The sequence below is a fragment of the Haemaphysalis longicornis genome, unplaced genomic scaffold (genome assembly GCF_048455015.1).
Source record: "Haemaphysalis longicornis isolate Haplotype H1 unplaced genomic scaffold, Haemaphysalis longicornis Haplotype H1 scaffold_6, whole genome shotgun sequence".
NCBI lineage: Eukaryota > Metazoa > Arthropoda > Arachnida > Ixodida > Ixodidae > Haemaphysalis > Haemaphysalis longicornis.
The window spans coordinates 81017769-81040929 of record NW_027526407.1 but is presented as its reverse complement, the minus strand read 5'-3'; positions in this window follow the sequence as shown (position 1 = coordinate 81040929).

The following is a 23161-nucleotide window of genomic DNA, read 5'->3' as shown; positions in this document are numbered from 1 at the left end:
GGGGAATGGACTTTTCGGCAGCGTCGAGGATGTGCGCCGTGACGAGTTGGGCGGCTTCCTCCACGTGTAGGTGTTTTATGGATGAGTAGTGTAGTTTAGATGTTTCTGTGAATGTACTCCAGTTTGCTTTTGATTCATTAAACCTGTTATGGGAAGATAGACTGCATGGGCCTTTACCTATGTACGTTAGGGAAGTGGGGAAATGGTCACTACCATATGGGTCTCTGCCCACACCCCACTCAAGACATGGAAAGAGAACTGCGGAACCAATAGCCAAGTCAAGATGCGAGTATGTATTGTGTCCTAAGTTATGGTATGTAGGCTGTTTTTTGTTGAAAAGGCATGCTCCGGAGGATGTAAGAAACTTCTCTATCAGGCGACCTCGGGCATCCGTGCGAGAAGAGCCCCAAAGAGAGTTGTGAGCATTAAGGTCGCCTGTTAGTATGTATGGTTCGGGCAGCTGGTCGACCAGCGCCTCGAAATCAGAGCTCGAAAGTGCATGATCAGGAGGAATGTAGATGGAGCATACCGTTATCAACCTATTAAATAATATTGTTCGAATTGCTACAGCCTCAAGGACAGTGTTCAGAGTGACAGGGTGGCAGGCTAAGGATTTCCGGGCAATTATGGCCACACCGCCAGAAGAGTGTGTGCAGCCATCCCTGTCCTTTCTGAAGACCATGTAACTATTCAAGAAATTTGTGTGCTTGGAATTCAAATGTGTTTCCTGAACACACATTACACTTGGCTGATTAGCATGCAGTATTTCGTATACATCGTCAAGATTTTTAAGAAGGCCTCTACAGTTCCATTGAATTACGTTTTTTCTTCCCATTATTTAGTGTGAGAGCTACTGGAGTGTGTGTGTTTGTTTATGTGTCGTCTTTCGGGGCTGTGACTCTCGCCTTTTTTGGCTTGTCGGGAGGCTTTGGCGTCGGGGCGCGTTCCTTGCGCTGCGTTGCAGGCAGGAACGGCCCGACATCCATCTCTTCGTCGGATGTCCGAGGGGTGCCCGACAGACCGGGCCCCCCGGACTTGGCCCCCCTTCGGGAGCCCTTCGTTTGAGCCGCCACCTCCGCGGGCGTCGGGGACGACAAAAGTGGCACGGGCGGTGCGGTGGCGGTGGGAACCGTTGCGGGGCCCGTGGTGTCCATCACCTCGGTACCCTCCAACGCACTGGAGGACGGGGAGACAGAGGCGGGAGCGGCACCGGTCCCGACGGAAGAGGTTGCCACCACAACCGCTGCTGCCCCAGCAAGCGGCGTGGTGGTGGGTTGGGCTGCCAGAGGCAACCCAGGGGGGGGGGGCGGGGGAGGGACCAGGTCAGACTCGCTGAACTGGGTCCCTGTGGAAACGAGACGCCGCTCCGCCCCCCGGCGAGCTGCGTCGGCGTACCTCCCCAGGGGGAAAGAGGCGAACCTCTTTCGCGCCTCTGGGAAGGTAAGGTTCTCAGTTACCTTGATGTTAATTATCTTTTTCTCCAGTTGAAACTTTTCACACTTGCGGGAGTACGCTGCATGCGGCCCGCCGCAGTTCACACAAGACAGGGTATCGGATGGACAATTGTCACTTGGATGATCATGCGCCGCGCATTTCGCACACGTCGTTCGGCCACGACAAGAGTTTGTACCATGCCCGAACCGCTGGCACTTAAAACAGCGCCGCGGGTTCGGGATGTACGGACGGATGGAGCAACGGATAAAACCTGCATTTATGTGTTGTGGGAGTACTGCGCGGTCAAAAGTCAAGATAATGTGCTTGGTGGGAATCTCCTTGTCGTCTCTGCGGATAGTGATGCGTCTCACGGCAGTGACGCCCTGATCCTTCAAGCCGGCAAGGAGATCCGCATCCGTTTCGTTCAAGAGATCTGTCTCGGATATGACACCCTGCGAGCTGTTGAGGCTCCGATGGGGTGTGACCCTGATGTCTAGATCAGCCAGTCTAGTCTGAGCTAGAAGCTTCGTGGACTGCTGCTTGTCATTTATTTCGATTAGGAGTTCACCAGACCTTTGTTTTTTGCACTTATATGATTTTCCTACTATGGCTTCAAGATACTTGGCGATCAAGAAGACTGACTGAGATGCTAGTGGGTGGGTTGGATTGAGCGATTCCATCACAAGAAATCGAGAAAAATTATCCGGTTCAGGAAATGTTGAAGATGGCAATGGGGGAAAAGATACTTCGGTGCGGCCCATTTTCAGGGACCGATCACGTTTGGGGGGGGGGGGGGGGGTTTGAAAATGCCATATAGCATAGTATAAAAGCAGGGAAACTGGGGTACTTTCTTCTTTGACCTTACCCTGGTAGTCAAAGAGGTCCCGGAGCTGCCTGCCTGGTAGACAGGCAGGGAGCCCATCGGCCGGAGCTTGACCAAGGCTCTGACGGCCACCGTTAGAGGTTTCTACCCTTCACCTTAAAAACACATCACCACGGTAGGACACAGCTTATGTTTGGGGGCTCGGGGTCCGCGGTATCGCCAGTACCGCCACCAAGATTACTCAAGGTGCCCCGTGCGGGGGAGTTATCTTCCAACGTATTGCTGCGCGAGTTACTGAATTCCTTGACGCTGTCAGTTTTCGGGTCGTAGAAATAAGATTTGTTAATTACCGACGATTAGCTTGTCTACCCTCAGCTTGAACGCGCACTTTTGTGGTCGAATGAATTACAGCAACTTCGCGCCGCGCAATGCGGGTGGCTGCAGCAAAGTCCTCTCTCACGGCGAAAGTTGTTTCTTTTAGATTAGTTCCACAGCTTAAGATCTTTTCTTTTGTTTTGAAGTGAGCTAAGTTTATTACAATTGGGCGTTTTTTGTCAGCTGAAAATGTTCCAATTCGATGAGCGCGCTCAATGGAATTTGGTTCAAGCGTAATTCCGAGATGGTCGGTGCAGAATTTTATGACGGTTTGCTCTGGCTCATCCCAGCTTTCCTTTGTAGAGTCTTCAATTCCCAGGAATAGAAGATTGTTACGGCGCAGCCGATTACTGGCGTCGGTATTAGCAGCTTTTAAAGTTTCAATTTCACGCTTGATATTAACTCGTCATCGGGTGCGGCGTTCAGAGATGGTTTGGTTTGGCCTGATTCTAGAAGTGAGATTCAGTTTGTTAGTGTTGAAAGAACTGTTTCATGGTTAGTTTGCACTGCCTTGAGCTGGTTAATGTGTGCACTGATGGCTAGGATGGTGTCATCGAGCTGCTTGATTGCGGCAGACATGGATTCTATCTGAACTTTGGTTGGACCGGTATTGAGCTCCACATCGCCGGACAGCAATAACATTAACTCTGATAACAATTGCAAGGTAAAAGCATCATAACACAGGCGAAGCAAGTTTCGCAACTTGAAGTCGCAGGGGCACGACACCGCTACAAGAAAGTAGTTGTTGGTACTGTATTGTTTTGAACGGTTAAGGTAACCAACCTAGAATGTGCGCCAAGCGGTGTCGTGCCCCGGCAGTTCGGTGAAGATTGGGCGGTTAAGTATGACGCGCTCGTCCCACGTGACCGGTGACGTCGAAGAAGTGAAGAGTTGCCAGGCGAAGTTCTTGGCGCGGGCTGGTGTCGGCGGGCAGGTGACGGGTAAAGGGATCGGGCGTTGATCGAGGCTCGAAGTGGTTGCTGTCGGCTCGAGTAGGTCTCCCGGAGGTGACCAAGCGTGGCCGCCTATTCGGCAGGTATCAGGAACCCAGCAAGCCAGGATCTTGAATGTCAGGAGATGCGTGACCATTCTGCGCCAAGCGGTGTCGTGCCCCCTAATTGTTTCAATCATTACATTTATCATGTTTTCTCTCTAACTTATTGTGAAAACGCTCCGAGTGTCTCAGAACAAATAAATGAACAAATGGATCCCGTCAGTGACCTATAATGGTGTACTTAAACTACTCCAGGACGTGAAAGTTAATTCTTCTGGCGGACCTGACGGCATACCCACTTACGTCCTTCATGCCTGCTGTGAGACAATTGCCCACTTTCTCATTACTTCGTTTTCAAAATCGATCTCTACTGGTGACTTGCCTGAGGATTGGCAAAATCGCTAACGTTGTGCCCATTCACAAAAGTGGCCCGACAAACAATCCTGAAAACGATAGGCCCATATCCCTCGCAAGTGTCTGTAGTAAAATCCTAGAACATATAATATATAGCGTCCTAATGAAACACCTGGAATCTGTTAGATATTTTATGAGCTGCCAACACGGATTTCGGGAAGGTTTTTCCTGCACAACGCAAGTAACAGAATTTAGCCATCATTTTTTTCTATCATTTGACCTGAAAGAAGAGACAGACTGTGTATTTTGGAATTAAAAAAAAGCATTGGATACCGAACCGCACGCGTTGCTACTTCATAAGTTATCTTTTATTGGCCTATATTATGACGTAGGCCAGTGGATTACAGGTTATTTTCATATTCGCACCCAATGTGTCCGCTGTTCAGTGCTTGTATGTAATTAACGCCATTTTTCAAACTGTACCTATGGAATTTTGTAAAGGCCTCGAGGCCCATTAACGCATTTCTGTCTCCAGCCTCTGTATCCTCTTAGACGTTGTCTGACAAATATTCCCCTGTAAAAATGTGAAACTGTAAACGGTGTATTCTGTATACAAGAACTGATGCCCTCCTGCTTTGGTCTCGTATGAGACTGGCAGTATCATAAATAAATAAATAAATAAATAAATAAACGTCTCTAAATCAGGTGCTGTGAGTGTTAGTACTGGTGTTCCGCAGGGTCTGTTTTAGGGCCCCTGCTTTTCCTTGTATATATTAACGATATTGTAGGAATTTGCCCTGCAAAGTACGCCTTTACGCGCATGATTGCGTTGTTTATCGTGGTATCAAAAGCCCAATTGACACGGGCTATTTTCAACGTGATCTTAACCATATTCAAACGTGGTGTTCAAAATGAAAAATGTCTTTAAATGTTGCGAAATGTCAGCACGTTTCCTTCACACGCAGCAACAACCCTATTTTATCAAAATACACTTTAGGAAGTATGCCTCTTGATGCAGTGTTGGATTATAAATACCTTGGTGTCTATTTTTCATCTAGCCTAACCTGGAAACGTCAGGTTGAACACGTGCCCTTTTCATCCTCCCGCATGCTCAACTTTCTAAAACGAGACTTCAGTGATGCTCCTCTAAAAGTTAAATAACTTTTATATTTCCTCAACGTAAGATCTATTGCGGAGTACACCTGCGCCGTTTGAGACCCACAATTTGACAATTTATGTGCACTGCTAGAACGCGTCCAGAACCGCGCCGCCCGATGAGTGACTAAAAATTATAGTTTTAACACTAGCATTGCTTCACGTAAAGCAGAGTTTGGCTGGTAAACACTAAGCAAACGTCGGTGTATCACAAACTTGAGTTACTTTATCGTATTTATTTTATAGAGGCAGGTATTAGTCCCAAAATTTTCTTAGTACCCCCGCACTTTCTATCTAAGCGACGCGACCATGAATGGAAAATTCGTGAAATTGACTGCCGTACTGCTGTTTACAAGGATATTTCTTCCCCCATTCTATTGGTGCATGGAATAACCTACCAAGTAATATTGTTATTTGCACATCAGTGGTGCTCTGTTCCACACGTTTTTGTCACACATGTAATGTTTTTCCTTTTTCGATTTTTCTTCTTTAACTGTGACATTGCTTGTACATTTGACGCGCTATTGTGCTGATTTGTGTCCCTTACTCGCATGTCTTTTTTTTTCATATGATGAATTGTATTCATGTATTTGTGTATACCCCCCTGCTGTAATGTCTTATCGGCGCTGCAGGTAGTATAAATAAATAAATAAATAAATAAATAAATAAATAAATAAATAAATAAATAAATAAATAAATAAATAAATAAATAAATAAATAAATCGGAGACACGTAAGGTTTCTTTGACATTGGCCTCAAACTCGGACGAAATATTCTTTTCTGTCACCACATTTTTGTGATGTAATTTTCCCCAACCTTGCTTTCGGATGGTGGGATTTCTTCGAACCTCGAAAATTCCGTAGAGAGCTTCAGTTTAGGCTACAAGTCGTAATTGGAACAACGCTTTATTCTCTCTAACCATCAAAAGAGATACACGAAAGTGAACCTGTTGAGCGTGCCCTCTGATTATCCAGGCGCGAGCTTTTGAGATGTACGACAAGGCTCTTGTTACCAGTGGTGAGGCTTAACGCGTGCCACTGGTGAACATATGGTTAGCGTTTTTTAAGTAGTGCGAATGACCGTTTAAATATAGGTAAAATGACCAGTACGTCAATTAGTCAGATAAAAACTCTGGTTACGCTAAGCATAGAAATTATTCTTTGCAGAGTTCCTTTAGGCCGGCTAAGCATCGGAAGTTCATTGTATTTTAGGGCCTGTTGCATTACCGATCGTCATCCTTGCCGTTAAATATATTGAACGACAAACACTGTCAAAAAAGAACTCTCGATCGCAAACTGTACTCAATTCTAAACGTCAGCCAAAACTTTTTCTATCCATAAAATGGGAGATACTTAGATCTGATGCGACGAGTGACCACCGAAGATAGATGGTATTTTGCAAATAGCAAGTTAAGCAGTCTGTGAAAAATAATTTTCACAAAGGTAACGAATCAGACAGTAATAATTTATATTCAGGCACTGATCATCACTTCATGGTCTCCAAAGTTGCTGAGTGAGGCACATAATAAAAGTGGCTACGTCAGCGGGAATGTTTCCAATTTTAAATGTGGAGTTGTTGTAGGGCGAGCTTTTTCTTCCGTGCGCTCAAGGTCATGCGTCATCTAGGGGTAGAAGAGGTTCCCAGACGCAGCGATAGAGGTTGGACAGGTCTCGCAGTGCCGGGTTACTTTCCCTTCAGCTAAGGTGGGGAGATTGGATGGAGCCACTCACGCTGAAGCGGCCAATTGTTTTGCGCAAACCATTCATTTTGCTTGGCAGGGGGCTGTCGTTCTATGGCGAGTGCCCTGTTGACGTTTCAGGCCGCACAAGAGAATTACAGCTTCGCTGTTTTAGCTTATTTTACACTGGGTGGAAATGATTCAATTTTTTTACAGCGAAGCTCTGAACCTCTCGTTAGACAGAAATTTTTGTGTCGTAAACAAGAAACCCAGGCAGGATTTACCGGTTCCCAACTAAGACGCCGAGCGCATGCATCAGGATAGGCAGGACCTTGCATTTGGAGCCAGAGAAGCACAGCGCAATCGTTCTTTGGAACCAGGCATACGGCATAGAGTTCAATATGTGTTAAAAAACCGCAAAACAAGCATCGAAACCACAGGATAGTGGATGAGGTGCCTGTGAACAATGGGACCCCCGAATGTATTCATGGTAAAGGCTCGGTTTGCAGCTGCTAGCCGAAAGGAGGAATGTCGTCATTCGAGGGTCAAACTCAGCATGCGTCAGGGTTCCCCCCCCCCCCCCCCCGCGGACAAGCCGAGTGCGAGTGACAAGCCCGCCGAGACGACCAGGAACCATTCGTACCCTCCCACGCATGCATATGTAGTGGCTTACAAAAGCATCGGTGGACATCCTCTTTCGCAGAGCGTGGTGGCGGCCATTTCTTTTTCTTGGCTTCACATGAAATCTGGCAACTGATTGGCGAATATAAATGAACCGCATCTGCTACATAATTTGGTGATTAAGCATATATTTCACTGCATCTTGTGTATAGGACACAGGGAGAGGTGTGCCCAACACTTAGGAAAGGAACTCCCCTTTGCACGTGGCATGCGACGTTTACAACATACGTCGGTATTCATCGCGGGTACATTTGAAAGCTCATTTACGAAGTGTAATAACAATTCCAAAGATGCATCAACGTCAAGCAAACCATAGTTAATGGATAAAATCTTAGTAAATGTCTGTTGAAGTCATGTCTCTGGGGTGGGACATTCACACCAATTAAACTATGGACTGGACCTCGAGCGCCATTCGTTTATTGCACTTCAAGTGCTTCTTTGCGCATGAGGCACCTTGAGTATTTATGGTGATGCTGCGTGGCGATAACGTGGATCCTGAGTCTATAAATATTTTTAGTAACCAATCATGGCATTGTCTTTATAAGTGGAGGGTAAGAAACCGCCAACAGTGACACTGGGAGTACTGGTGAAACTTCGCGGGCTGTGGCTCTTTACCGGCGTGTTTACCCGTTCACGGCTCCGCGACCATAGTTGCCATCAGGGTAAACAGGGTAAAACCAGCTGACTATGCACACCTTGCCTGTCGGTTATATGTCTGACGGTTTTCCTTGGTTTTCAAACCGAGTGACTGGCCCTCCAAAAGGTCCCCATCCGAATAATCATTACCCCTTCACCCCACTACCAGGACAGCCTGATAGCTATTCCCGTTTTCTCCTATTCGAATTAATCGAAGACGAAAACCCTCGCCCCTCAAAATTCGTATTCGTCATCGTCAAACTATTGGAAAGTATGAGTGGTGAGCTGTGTGAAGCTAAAGCTCAGAACTTGAAAAATCCTTGTGCAGGCAGGTAATCAAGATAAAGCCAACAAACTACTAACTCTTACCTGCAGGGAAGAAATTTACATCGACGCCACCCACTCCGCTGCAGCCGTATTTGCTTGCGGGGCCTCACCTTTGAGCCAGACCTGATGAGTGACACCGAAACTACTCAAGTATTACTGCACGGAGGAACATGACGCTTTTGCCAGATAACAAGGACGTCCCAACAAAATATCTAAACTTGACTGAGTAATTTCACACTTTCTGAATCAATATATGCAGGCTTCATTCTTTTTCCCATGAGATTACAGATTCCAAACCCGTGCAGCTACTTCAAGTGCCAGTTGTTCGGGCATACCATTAACATCTGCCTTGGTCGATTAACGCGTGCTAAATGCGTTCAAATGATCCCCCCTCTTAGGATGTTGCTCGTACCATTTCATCTGCGGAAACTGCCAGTAAGCACCCCCAGCACACTCCCGACCATCTAGAAAATTTCATGTTGAAAATAAAATCATCAAATTATCTGAGAGCACCTTGTCGCCACATGTGCGAAAGATGGTCCCCTCTGTTTTTCAAGGGAGACACGCTGACAAAGCTCGCCAGGAGGCGGAACGGCGCCTGGTTTCGGCAGAGCTACAGTGCCGCGAAATGAATCGGACACCCTTGGGAGGCTTGCTGCTGCGTGAATTTCTGCTCCACCAGTCCCCAGTACAGTGAAGTAGGATTTTGCAACAGTCAAAAAGGTGACACTGGCAATTTGATGCCATTAATATGGAAATCCGCCATAATACTAGAGGAGAAACAGGGTTGTTGACTGAGTACCCGCTTTCCACGCGTGGTTATAATTTCAAATAGCGGCACAGGCCAGTTTTAAGGGAAGTAATTTAAGGGCTTGTGCTCGGCATATGCTGTCGTCGTCGTCCCATGTCATCGCAGTAAATCAAGTTGTCAAACGATGGTCAAAAAACAAGTGAGGCGTTTTTTTTTCGAAATGAGACACATCCAGAAAACGAAACTAACTCAGGTAGAACTGCAGTGGCATGGAAAACTCGCAATTTTTCCCCGAAAAAAGAGGTGGCAAGAAAAGCACTTTACTACAGCGTCACCGATGTATTCCGATGCAAAGGATGATCCTACCATGTTCGCCTGTCACTAACATCAACCCAGCGTTACCAGATTAGGTCCTAACAAAAACGCACGGTAGCGAAAGCAGGTATCCGAAAGTAAACCAGATTCCCGGGACGCTCGCCGCCGAGTCTGTACACAAAGCAGCCGCGTCGGCGGATTGCCTCGAAAGCGCGTCATCCCTATTTCATATTTGCCGCGCTTTCGAGGCGCTTTTTCAAAGAAAGTGCTACGAGTTGTGCCGCGCCTCCGCCAGATGGCGCCACGGTTCCCGCGACCGAGAGAAGACGCAGTGAAACATCCCCCTCGCGAGGGGCCCGATCAAATGCAGAGCATTTCCGGGGGCGCACGACGTTAAGTAGTTTGCGTTACGTTAATGTTGTTGCACTTGTGGCAACTGGTGACGAGAGAGCCCTCGTCAGCAGTAATTTGAATGAGTCAACGATATAAGGCGCGTTAGTAGCGTCCCATTCTGTGTTGGCTTTGTGGCGCAGTGGGTAGAGCACCATGTACATTGCGTTCCGGTCGCAGGGTCGAGGGATCGAAACCGGGCGCCGGATAGTATTTTTTTATATAGTAGGGAGGGGTGCGGTGCGGACTACGGACGTCAACGCGGGTGACATCGTGAGTTACTGAAATGCTCTGCATTTAACAGGTGAGATAACGCCCTACAAACGCAGTTCGCATCAAAAATGAGACCTGCAGACCCTGCAATTTTACCGATCAAAATGAGCCAAATCTATTTCCCCAATAGTAATTTTCTTTGGCATGATAGTTCAGACTATTTTGAGGGTGTTTTCAGGGGGTTTTTTTTACTTTCCGGAGAGAGCTTATCTTCAATTCCGACGGCAATTAGGAGATTGGTGAAAGATCTGTCACCAGATGTAGGCGACGAAGTGAATGTAAGAAGAAGCGAACAAAATGAAACTGAGAGGTGGGAACCAATGATTTCATATCGTCTTGCCTCTCCCTACGGAGTAACTCTGGTTATATTTATTTTACTCCCATATTTACCATTGCAGTACTTACCTAAATAGCCACCGCTTAGAAGCCCTGGCAAATCCCCCCGCTTGTGGGAGCACGAACCACTTCAATTATTTAAATAGCCTATTTCAATTACTCCCGAAGGCGTTGGTGCTTATCTCTAATAAAGGTTTTGCAGAAGGTGGGAGCAACGCATTCATTATGTTCACTCGTAGTGAGCTGGAGTCATTCAGTTGTGGTGGTGTTGGGACATCGGGAAAAAACTGGTCATAACGCACATCACAGCAGGGTATCGCACACTGTGCGCTTTTGATTTAATTGCAGCGTCAGTGGGACATTCTAGAACAAAACTACGTCTTTGCAGTAAACCAAACAGTGCCCGATTGCTTCAAAAGCATCACGAAGTCGTCAACTGACAAAAGACACAGAAAATGTTCTTACTGCGAATTCATGTTTCAATGGACAAGCTTTCCCTGTAAACCTTGAAAACGAAATATTCGGCGCACAAAAGAATAGGCATTTTATAAGCTGGGTTATAAAAAGCACACATGTCGGACAAAAAGTCTGAGCTGATGGTATCTTCCAAGACTGATGATGGTATCTTCCAAGACACACTTTAGTCAAATGACAAGTTAAAGGCTACATTGAGCAAAATTCGGTTCTGCATCGGCATGTTTCACGGCCGACCTATTAGCGGAAATAGTTTCCAATGTTATTGTTCGCGGAACCCGTGACTAGCAGTTTTGTTTTATATCCTTGGCACCAGTATTTGTAAAAACTTTTGTATATATTATTCTACATATTCGAAATGAACAACTCAGACGAAACACAAAACGCAGCTCTGCTGGTGTTTGCGATGCGCGCTTGTCTAACAATCCGAAGGGCGGGTGTTTGATGATGAAGTTGAGGTTTTTTGGCGCCGCAACCTTTTGGTTATACTGCGCAAACACCAGATAAGATGATATCAATGTAAATTAAAAGTTTTGCTCAAGGTGTCCTAAATATATAAATGATTATTTTTAAAAACCGTTCCATGAGATATGTAGCTAAAACCAGTGTAGAAAGCCAGTGTCTCTAAAAAAAAAACCTGCCCGCATCTTCCCACGGGGGGAACTCGAGTAAATGCGTCGGACAGTGGTGGGGGTATCGCGTGAATGTTGCGCAATTGGGTATGGTTTGGGAATGCTTAATTGTTATTTCGTCTTTATTATTCTTATTTATTGAATGAAGGAGAAGCGAAGGCAAGGAGTGTAAAGTTAAAGTCTGTTTTTATTGCTTATTGCCGTCAAGGAAAGCGTCAAGTCAAGCGAAAGCCAAGCAAAGACGCCCTTGACTGAATTCCGAACGCACGCTCCGCCGCTTATATACACACCGCCCGCGTTCGAGGGAGAGGAGTAGGGGGGAGAGACGCGCATGCGCACACTTCCGTACACAAGCGCGCGAACTTTCCACGCACCCACCACGCCGTTATCACGTGTACACACCCTGCCGCCGTTACTGGTGAGCCATCGCCTCCTGTATTTTTACAATGCCAAACGCATCGCCCGCTTCTCAATGGGAGAGCCGGGTCACGGCCTCCGCGATCGGCTGCCGACGGCGCGCCGCCGGCAGCCGATCGCGGAGGCCGTGGCCGGGTACGCCTGGTTCGCTGATTCGCCACAAGATGGGGCCGCGGGTTGAACCGGGCCCGCGTATTCCCGAACCATATCCCGTAGGGACCCAGGCCGACCACACCCCCTAAGCAGGGGCGCAGCCAAAGCGATTAAAAAAATTGCAATTTTTTAACCTTCTTGGACGCGCACCGTGACGTCTCTACCTATATGTGAACGACTTCATGCGAGGTGGATTTCTTCTTTCTTCCTCCTCCCCTCGTTTCGACTGCTTGGCAGGCGGCCGATGGTTTCGCTCCGTGGGCGGGGCTGGACTGCGGCGCTGGGGAAGCTGACGCACATGTGGTAGAAGCTAACCTTTTGTACCTGAGCCCCTGATCTCTCCGCGCTCTTCTTGCGCACCTGCAAGTTGACGCTGACCTCCGATCGTGTTCCTAAATAAGCGCTCGACTCGCTGCTCGAAGTGCGCGCGCGCGGATGGACGCTTTCACGCGCATGTGGCAATTATACACGGTCCGGAAAGCAAACACCCTCATTGAAAGCTCATTCTACAGCACACAGAAGGGTATACAATTGAGTTGGGTGCTCTTTCACTATATACAGAGCTCAAAACACGATTCGGTGCGGCGGGTAAGGATTACAAGAAAGGCAGCCAATTACCCATGACTACATTTACAAACTGTCCTACTCTTGCGAAATATTACAGCTGCATGAGCTGCTACATTTTGGCACTTTCATAAAGACTATTACATTGAATTTCGTTAACATTAACTTCATTGCATTATTCTTTATCAGGAACAGTGCCACTAAGGAAAACATTGACATTTTGTTAACAGCAATGGAAGGTGTGAATCGTTCTTGCAAGGGTGATACATTGATAAGAAAGACAGCAGCTCAAACGTACACGTTTTACACTCGGTCATGAATTCTGCATAATTTACACTGCTGGTCATAACAATTTAGGGAAACAATATCGAAAATATATACCAACCAAGGGCTAAGTAATATTTGGATTGTACAGCAACTGAAGTACTCGAGGAGTTTGATATATGTCTTCTGTACAGGACTATTGACCACAGTCTCTTCACTGACGCCATCAGGGCGCAGTTTGATATCAGTAATCACGCGTACTACCTCTCACACTGCTGCCAATGTCGATTAGTTATTTTTAACAATTTGTGCTTCATGCACACAGAGATTTTGCTGCATAAGATACGTTATTTATAAATAGACAGCTCCAGCAGGATCCGAATGGCGCTGATGCCCCCCCTGTAATCGGGAAGGCGCACCAAATCGTTACCACTTAATTTGGCTCTGTCCATTATTCGACCGTAATCGCCACCAGCTTTTAACTCTAGGTCCCGCCCCTGCGACTGAACAGGAACATGTTAGTCGGGTCCGTGACGATCCCACCGCACTAAAAGCAATTACCGAGTACGCCCTTGAAAACAGACTCTACAAATTGGTGTAGCAGCCTGGCCGACTTTCCCGTTCGGTATACAATGTGAACTGTCTGCGGCGTGCACTGTTTTCAGTGTGAACCGCATTGTCCACAGTGTGAACTGTACATTTAAGTGTGAACTGTGCGTTTTGCTGCCACTGAGTGACTTTATTGTGTTCATTTTGCGATTAGGACCCCAAGACTGCAACTGTGTTCATTTTGCGAGTTATGACCTTCCCCTTTTCTCCTCATTCTTGCTCCCCCCGGGCCCCATGGCCTCTCATTTATTACAGTGTTACACTCACTCAGATACGTATATTCTTTTCGCTGGGACTAATGAGTAGTTGCCCGTGAGCTTGAAGTCACGGTAGTCGCAGCAGAGATAAAACTAAGTAAAAAAGTTATCTCCTTGGCGCACTATTTTTACGATAGTGATCTCGGAGTCCAAATAGCGGCCAAAAATTGTCACTTTTAGAGATCCACTGATGGGTATAGATGAGCAGTTTGTGTCTGTTTCCTGCGACGCATTTTTAGCTACCCCATATATATATTTCTGTAGTGTCTGGCCTTTTAATTCGCCAGCATTGTGTCACAGCTCGTGCCTCAACTGTAAGCCACACACACGCAAAAAAGTATACAAATGTATAAACAAGAAATAGCAGAATAAAAATATAAATAGTACAACACAGGTTGCCCGCGGAGCGACACCATTGGCCACCCGCAAAGCAGCCGAAACGAGGGGAGGGCGAAAAAAGAAAAAATCCACCTCGCATGAAGTCGCGCACATATAGGTAGAGACGTCGCGGTGCTGCGTCCAAGCAGGTTAAAAAATTGCAATTTTTTAACCTCATTGGCTGCGCCCCTGCTTGAGGGGGTGTGGTCGGCCTGGGCCCCTACGGGATATGGTTTGGGAATACGCGGCCGGGAGCGGGCTAGCGGGGCAACAAGTCAACTCGAGAGCGGACGATTCGTGGCTGTCAACTTGGCCTCCCCCTCTGATGCCTGTTCACTTCGCTCCGGCTTCTTGGTTGCGTCAGTTCGCGTAGGCGCCGTGACAAAGCTTTCTGCTTGGCGCTGAACAACTCTTTAGTACAGGCGGCTTTTTTAAACGGTGCCAGCGCGCAGGGTTCGCACATTTTTTTTTATTTCGTCACTTCGCTGTTGTTAAATTTTTGTGTTGTGTTTCTTTCTATTTTTTCGAAATTATGTTCGATCAATTATTTCAATCTACTCAATTAAAACAAACACGGGTGTTATTTCCGCCAGTTGTGCATTTTTTTGTGGAAATGCAGGGTGTTACACGGTCCTGGCTGTGGGGGCTCTCGGCAAGCAATGGTAGGCATGGAAAGATTTTTATTTCGTAATAAAGTAAAAATACTAAGAACGACACTCACGCAGCCGTTGTTATTAAAAACATAAATTGCGATTAACAATTTTAGCGGGAAAAAGTTCTTATGTAGGACATTCCGGACAAGGACATGAGCTGTCCTTGCCCGTCTCGTCCTGCGTCCGAGAATTTTCGGGCTTGAAGTTGCTGATCATGCAGTACCAATTAGCTAGCTCAAACCCATTCTTTGATAAAGTACGACATTCGCGAAAGTATGGTTCCCATTAAACCTGCAGCCGTCCATGCCCCGCCTTATTAAAAAAAAGTACTTTTATTTAACCATGCAAACGCCAAACCCATCAATAACTACATGTTTGATTTATTTGTGCGCGTCGCGTGTCCAAGACGAACGGCAGTAAACTAACTTCAAAGCTATATCGACGCTATCAATGCTCGCCGACAGAAGTTATATTTACTAAGTTTTTTTTTTTTTTTTTTGCATACGCTCGAGACGAATCTTGCTTCGAGGACATATAGCCGTGCCAGAGTATTGCGAGAGTTCCAATTTGCATTTCCTTCAAACTGCGCGACCGGGTTGAATGTTTTAGCGGACGTAAAGATGCGCGATGCGCGGCAAACACGCTGCGAGAGGGGGTATTTACATTGGAGGCAAACAAAAAAAATATATGGTACAAATACAAAAATGATATAACGCGGAATTGTTTGCTGGAGTATTGCGCGAACCATTTCCGTCTGCGGGTCATCTGAGATTATGCCTGACAACGCCGGTCATTAGTAAGAGCTTTAGTGAAAACGAATAGGCTAATTTTAACCGTTATAAAATTAGCGCAATACTTTTTCTTTGTGCCAATACACGTTTCTGCGACAACAATTAATAGCGTGTGAAAGTTTCAGTTAGACTTCGCCCTAGTTTCATTTGTACAAACCAGAAAACAAAACCCGCCCATTTGCCGTCTGCATTTTAGGCGATTGAGGCATGCATGTTTTGCGGAACCAACAAACGTCAATCGCTTTTCTTATCTATTACTTTCTTCTAAATTTTTGAATTCCACACCACTTCAATATTAGTCCGAATAAAATCTGCCGAGCACGATGTTTGTCGCTGTTTATTATTATTATTTTTGAATCCCTGTATAGTTCGTCAGAGATTCTTAGTAGACTTACCTGATGATCACTTTTTTTTGTTGGCCCTAATGAGTAAAAAATGACCGGGCCATCTCGGCCACTAACACGAAACCTGGGGAGGGGCGAAGCATGCACTGTATACATGTATTCAAAGATTGTAAGTCTCTCTTAGCACACAGCGCCAGACATCCCAATTACGAAGACGGTGGAGAAGGGAAATTGGAAACGTAGAACTGCAAATTTTAAGACTAAAGCGACTATGGCGTGGAATAGGTGTAAACAAGGAAGCGCGAACGAAAAGCGAGTGTCCCGGTGTGTTGTTCTGCGACGCGTTTTTCCCACGTACATGAAACATTTCTAGCGCGAGGCGTTGGGAAACGAGTGTCCTGGTGTTTTAGTACCGCGACCACATGAGAATATGACGACGAAGGACGACGACAACATGAGCCGCCGACAGCCCGAGCCGCCAAGGTAAATCAACTTTATCAGCAGTCATTTTTAGCCTTGGCTGCTATCAATGAGACAGGTCGGTCAGAAAACAAACAAGCGGAGGCGATGAATGCGCCGCGTCACGTTGCAACGGCCTGAAGCGCATCCACCGCGTCTACGGCCACTGTTGGCGAACGACAGCAGTATTGCCGGTATGGCGGGGTTCGAAACAGCAATCTGACATCCATACAAAGAAAATGTGATCACTGCAGCGCCCCTTATGAGAAGTGGCAGAACAAAATAGCTTGGTTGCCGTTTTCCACCACGCGTCGCCCCAGGATGAACCGGTCACGTGATTAAAGCACTGGGAAGGCTGGAGATTGGGGGAGAGTGGCCGGAGTAGAGGGAGAGGGCTTGGTTGGCCGGTCCGGGCTGATGCGTTTGGCATTGTAAAAATACAGGAGGCGATGGTTGAGCGCGACGCAGCGCACGGGTAGCTACGACGCATGCGCGCACAGACGCGCTCCCCCCGCACCGCCGCAGCTGTTGTTGAGAGTGAGGAGGGTACGGGGGAGAGACGCGCACCTGCGCCTCAACGCGACGCGCATGCGCAGTGAGCGTGTGGACGGCGCCGACAACATCGACGAGTGACATCGCGAGCCTAAGAAATGCTCCGCATTTAAAAAATTCAAGATTTTTAGTCAAAGGTGCCATTGGTTCAGCACTAAGTAAAAGCATTGGGTGTAAAGGTATCCGAAAGGTGTATAAAGCTCTAAAATGTCTAATGCGGGCCTTTCTAGGCATGAACAACTTATTAGGATATGTAGTACAGTAAGAGGTTCTCCGCACTACTCGCAAATGGGTTCCTGCTCCTTTTCCACAAGAAAGCCTTGTGTCCGCACAGTGTGACCTATACGAAGCCGGTACAAAATAAACCCCAAAAAAACAATCTCGGTGTCTGCGGTTTTTCCATTCAGATTCGTAAGCTTTGACCAGATGTAGTTTATTTCTGGTTTGTTTATTCCATTCAGACGGCCAGTACAACTTCACTGGCTTTCGTATGGTGTTTCCAAGGTCCTGGTAGGGAAGCTTTAACTCTGTTATTTCAAGATGTTTGGTCTCATATGCTGCTTTATCAACAGCTTCATTTTCTGGGATGCCAACATGGCTTGGTTCTCAACAAAGGACAACTCTGACCCCTACTAATGTAAGGTAGAACAGTCGGTGTTTTAGCTCACCTACAGCTGCATTCTTTGAAGGGTCAAGGGATGTTACAGCATGTATGGCACTCAAAGAATCTGTTAAAATGGCCACTTTTCGTACTCATTTTGCTACTATATCTGCAATAGCTGAGGTCATACCAAGAATTTCCGCAGTGAATACACTGCTCTAATCAGCAATACTCTTTGCTGCTGTCATCGGTGGATTGAAAACAGCAAAACCTGCGTGACGGGAGGTTTTTGAGCCATCAGTAAAGTAGTGGCAATAGCTATTGTACTTGTCTTTAAGTTCGAGAAATTCTTGAGGCAAAATTTAGTGTGGAAACACTTTTTTGTCGTATTTTACCAATGACAGATCACATTCGACGGCCTTGTAATCCCAGGGGGCCACAGCTGATTTCCCCAGGGCGGGTCAGTCCTGTAGTGCCGTCTGCGGGAAGCAAGGCTCGAAGTTGCGTGTTGTTTCAGCTGAGGGGCTGTAAAGGCCCAAAAACAAGCTCAACGCCAACTCAGCAACCAGGATTCCCTTTTCTTTGGAGATGGCTAAGCCACGCACAGCTGGGCGGGGGTGGGTGCAACCCACTTCGGCTCGGGGTCCACGGTGTCGCCACTACCGTCACCTTCAACACACAAGGTGCACCTGCCAGGAGGGCGGGTCTTTGATTCGCATTCCAAACTTGCCGAATTTCTTGTCGACTCAATTGCTATACTGGACTTGTCTGGGAACTCTTCCGCCATTCAACGCACGTTTTTATTCGAGCCTTCCACCATTTTGTCTGGCATCGCGCGACCCCAACGCAGGATCGTTGCCCGAGTTAAGTCATGGTTAAGTAAGCATTTACATTAAAATTATTCATTTTAATTTCTTTTTCTTGTCTTCCCTTTCTGCACCGTTACTATGGGTTATTTGCCCCCGACAGACCGCCAGCGGATAAGCACTGGAACCTGATAGCTAGTATTAGGGACGTACCCTCAATTCGGGGAGGTGCCCTCAGAGACACTATGACCACCAAATTAGGCTACGACAAACCAGTGCACAATGCGCCAAATGTATTCTTCAAATTTACAAAAATTCATCAAAAAGAACACACGTAATCAATGAGGCAGGGCCCGCATGGCCTGGTTTCAGTTGAAGTGCGCCGGTCCAGTTGCCCTTCAGCTCCATTCTGCATCTACTCAGTCTGCTTAAAGAACTGGTGTCTCCGCTTCACTCGTTCTCGTTCTTTCGCCTGAAAATTGGGAAATAAAGCTTTCATGGCCGAAAATAAAATTCGCACGTAACGAAAACTACGCATTCTTCAACCATTACAATTGTGAGCGCTCTAAATCACTTGTGACTACTAGGGCATGTATATGCTCCCGGAAACGCAATACATTTTCCTTAACGACACAGCTGTTAATACAATAGGGGCGAACAATGTAACACAAAGGGATTAACAGCAAGGGTCAGACCCCGTGTGTATTAGCGACGCAGTTTTTGTGTCGTGTTTTTTTGCTAATGTTGGTACCTACCGGGACAAAGACCATAGCACACCACAAAGCCGAATTAGGTCTAATCGCCTCCTAAATAACATTTACACCTTTTCTTATGGAAGACGACGAAGAAGAACCACAGTGAGCATGGGCTCGTATGAGCTCTTGCCTTGACGGACATTTTTTGCGTTTTCGGCGTGTCTTTGCCAGTGTGATCAGTACAATCAGCTTTCTAAAGTCACGCCCTACAGTTTCATACAAGTCTCAGCGACATCGGACCATCCAGTAGCGGGGAATCGCTATCTGCAGACTGGGGCTACCCCGCTCACAGGCCTTGTGCCACGATGGCTGGGGCCGCAGCTGGCGTGCCGGGACAGCCGGCACGCGATCAATTTCCACCGATGACGGAGCCAAAACATCATGACACCGCAATGGAGTACGACGAACTTAGCGGACGAACAATCCACTATCCCGGACCGTGGCAAGAAATGTTAGCCAAACGACGCCAAGTGAAGCAGCAGGCCTACCCACCGATCATGGAACCAGCACCAAGTAAGCCTTGTCGAGTTCCGCTTGCCCCGAGACTCCCAGAATCTGACTTTAAAGTCATCTACCGACCACGAGACGGGCTACGCCTGGCATCCTGGAGCGACCGCCAAATCACGGCAGGGGTACAGCTGGTGGGCAAAATACCAGAGAGAGCATTTAACCAACAGGTAACCGTGCAGGTGCAAGCTATCCAAAACCTCATTGTCACCAGTACCCCCAACGAGGAGTGTGCTGCCGCGCTATGCAAGGTCACGTCCATCATTCGGGGTGCCACCACATACAATCTCCAGCCGTATTTAAAACATTTTCCGGGTACGGTGCGGGGTGTCATCCACGGACTAGACCCTGGAACGACCACCGAACTGCCCTACATACTTGCATAGTCAGGACCACGGATAGTGCAGGCCAGAATACTTGGCCAGTCAACATCAGCAGTAGTGACTTTCGAGGGCCCGCATGTGTCGTTTTTCATCCGAGCACACGGACTTCACACTCGCTGCAGGCCTTACCGACGGTCCATACAGTGTTGTACGTTGTGCGGAGACATCGGTCACCGGCGGGATGTATGCCCGACACCGGAGGTGACCGTCTGTGCCCAATGTCACGAGCGAGACCCTTCAGCCGAGCACACATGCACCCCAAAGTGCAAATTATGCGGCCTCGCACATCTCACGGCAAGCAAAGAGTGCCGCAAGAAGCTTCACCCACCACCGCCACCTCTGCATGTCCGCGAACGCCTAGCCAGGACCGCGGTAACCTACCAACGACAGCCCAGCCCCAACAACCAGCTGCTGCCGCCCATCCGCCGCCTCCGAGCCAGATTCAGGACAACGTTCGTCGCCAGTACCACTCGTCGCAACAAGTAAGCTGGTCTTCAGTCGTAGCACCCGAATTTGTTGCCCCACAAGACTTCCATCCATTGCTTTCACCGAAAATCCCTGCGCCTGACAACAGCCCCCGCATTCAACAATTAGAGCAAGAAAATGCGCAACTCAGGAAACAGTTAGAAGCCCAGGCAGCCCGCACAGAACAACTCGAGCGCCGCATAGAAGAACTGCTAACTCATCTACAAAAACTCCCGCCGGCACCGGCAGAGAGCACATCACAAGTTACGCCTGCTTCAGCAGTAATGCAGCAACCTTGCGTGCCACCCACACCGTCGGATATCGGAAGGCTAGAAAAACTTATTCGAGAGATTGGACAACAAATGGAAAGTCGCATAACTGCTATAGAACAACGACAGGAAGGTAATGAAACTGTGAGGAGGAAGAATCGTAGGAAACAAAAGACCCCAGGCCCCAGCAACCCGCCTAGCACAATACCATCCGACGATGACTTCGAACCGTGTGAAAGTGGGGAACTCTAAAAGCTCCCCTCTAAAACCAACAGTGATTTGGCAGTGGAATTGCCGATCGTATAGAAGCAAGCGAAATTCCTTATCTCATTTTTCATCACTACATACGCCCACAGTAATCGCTCTCCAAGAAACAGGCACCGAAAAGTAACGCTGATGGGATACAACGCGTACTCCGCAGAGACAAATTTGAAGACGGCAACCCTAGTCCGTGCAAGTGAAACAGCGCAGGCACACACCCTCCCCACTACAATGGACTATACATTTTTTGAGCTAATTCCGAACAAGAAGACGCAAACCAGCCTGTTTATTCTCAACATTTACAGTAAGCCATCATCATCGCTCGGAGACATCGATCGCGTCTTTAAAATCACGAAGCAACGCACGAAAGAACACGCTTTGATTATTGTCGGTGATTTCAATGCCCATCACACCACTTGGGGCTATCAGCGTGATAACAAAAAGGGCCAGCAACTCTATGGCGCCACCCGGAACAATAATCTGCATTTACGCAATGCAAGCGACACTCCTACGAGAATAGGGAATAGTGTCACCAGAGACACTTCCCCTGACCTTGCTCTAACATACGGCATTAAAGATATCATCTGGGAATGCCTAGAAGAAACACTCGGAAGTGACCATTATGTCATCCAACTGCAACTTCCGCATCACAAAACCCCACCACAGAGAATAGGAACTGCCCGCGTCACCGATTGGCGAAAATTCCGAGAAACAGCTCCAACGAACCCCATTGATGACATTGAAAAGTGTACTGAAGAAATGTTGGAAGCTGCAAAAAAGAAACTAAAGAACTGCCGCTCACCCAGGATTGTCCCGCCGTAGATGCTCACCTACTGCACCTTTGGGAGGCCCGACGAGGGCTAACAAAACGATGGAAAACTCGACGAACAAATCGAAAATTACGGCTCAGGATAGCTCGACTAACGCAAGAAGCTGCAGACTATGCATGTAAACTTAGCCAAGAAAATTGGTCCGATTTCTGCATGAAACTGCAAGGCACACTCGGCACCCGACGCACGTGGCATCTCCTTAGATCCCAAATGGGAACTAAGGAAAGTAAATCAGTCACAGCCCACCAACTAAAACGTCCTATCCACAACTACGACGGCACGGAAGAAGATCTCCTCGAGGAAATCAAGAAATCATGGCAAGACGTAACTAATCCGACCCCGTCCCCTCTTCAGCCATACACCGGTGCTCCAAACTCTGAAATGGACAGCCCTTTCACCCTAGTGGAAATTGAAGGAGCGGTACAAGGTTTAAAGAGAAATACTACGCCCGGGAAAGACAAGATTCCAAACAAGTTGCTTCAAAATCTGGATGCCGCAGCGTTAGAGACCCTTCTAGACTACATTAATGAACATTCGGCAACCGGCAATATCCCTCCTCAGTGGAAGCAAGCAGATATTACCTTGATACCGAAACCTGGAAAACCGCTAACCCCTGCTAACCTGCGACCTATTTTTCTCACTTCTTGTGTTGGAAAGGTACTAGAACATATGGTCCAAAATCGCCTCTCCCCCTACATTGAAGATAATGGGCACTTTCCCAACACCATGTACGGGTTCCGCCCCACTTGTCCACACAAGACATCCTTTTGCAGTTGAAGGCAGAGATCATTGACCGGCTTTCTAATACACACAAGAGGTGCATCCTGACCATGGACATCAAGGGCGCCTTTGATAATATCAGCCACCAAGCCATCCTTCAAGGACTAATTTCTATCAACTGTGTGCAACGAATGTACGACTACGTCGTAGACTTCCTGACCGGGCGCACAGCAACAACAGGAATCGGTCACCTTCGCTCGACGACATTCAGGACAATACCCCGGGGGCACCCCGCAAGGATCTGTGATATCGCCGCTTCTTTTCAACATAGCGATGAAGGACCTTCCCCCTCTTCTGGAAGGCATCCCGCATCTCCGGCACGCACTGTACGCAGATGACCTCACCCTCTGGACCCCCACAGGATCTATAGGTGAGCAGCAAGATGCTATGCAAACAGCCATAGAAGAGGCGCATCTTTATCTGCGAGCTAGAGGT